Here is an 885-nt window from a genome sequence, read left to right as displayed (position 1 = left end):
TGGCCCACTTTGGAATCTCAGAGGGTGGTATAACCACCTCTCCCCCCGCCAAAACAAAAATCATCTCAGAATTCAAGCCAAAAAGGCAATTATTAGTGGAGAATTGCCCCAAAGTCTCATGTCCACCCACAATGAGTGGGGGCTATGTAAAGAGGCACCCTCTGCATCTTCAGTCTTTAGAATAAAGATGAGGTTTGAACGCTCTGAGGACACGCTAAGAGAACTAATGTGATGTAGCAGGCTGAAGCACATCATGCCAGAGAGAAAAAAATATAAAAAGAAAAGGAATGTTCCCATGAGAAGGCTCGAAGACCACACTGCAACCCATGACCTGCTTAAAGAACAGACTGTGCCCTAGTATTTACAGAAGGAGAGCAAGCTAGCTTCCATTATGGCCCTCCCAGGAGGCAAAGATTCAGAATGTTGACAACCAGAGGCAGAAGGCTATAACCTTTTAGGCCCAGGAGACTGCATGTGAGCAGAATCTATCAAGGAGCAGCCTCTAACCATGGCTTCCAGGGATCTGGGACAGTTTACACCTGCCGAGAGTGTCATAACCTGAGAGCATCTCCTCTGAGGAGATGCACAGCTCACCATGCATGGACTGTAGCCTTGTGGAGTATCTGAGAAAATGACCAGAATGAACCTGAGCAGTGCACAAAAAACATAGCCTACCAGAGATTATGACATCACAGCCATCCTGAGAGCCTGAGTGGCTCTCTGGAACATTGTACTCTGGAACATCCTGGAACCTGAGCAGCTTGGACCAGGGAAGTGCATTAGACAAAAAGCCCACCTGGGACTATGTTTGGGCAGAACACCAGGCCACTTTGGCCTGGAGAGCAGGAGATGCATGGCTCAACTGGGACTGGGCATTAATAGAAT

This window comes from Bison bison, unplaced genomic scaffold (genome assembly GCF_000754665.1).
Source record: "Bison bison bison isolate TAMUID 2011002044 unplaced genomic scaffold, Bison_UMD1.0 scf7180017864368, whole genome shotgun sequence".
Taxonomy (NCBI): Eukaryota; Metazoa; Chordata; class Mammalia; order Artiodactyla; family Bovidae; genus Bison; species Bison bison.
The sequence above is the reverse complement of the archived record's forward strand: the minus strand, read 5'-3'. Positions refer to the sequence as shown.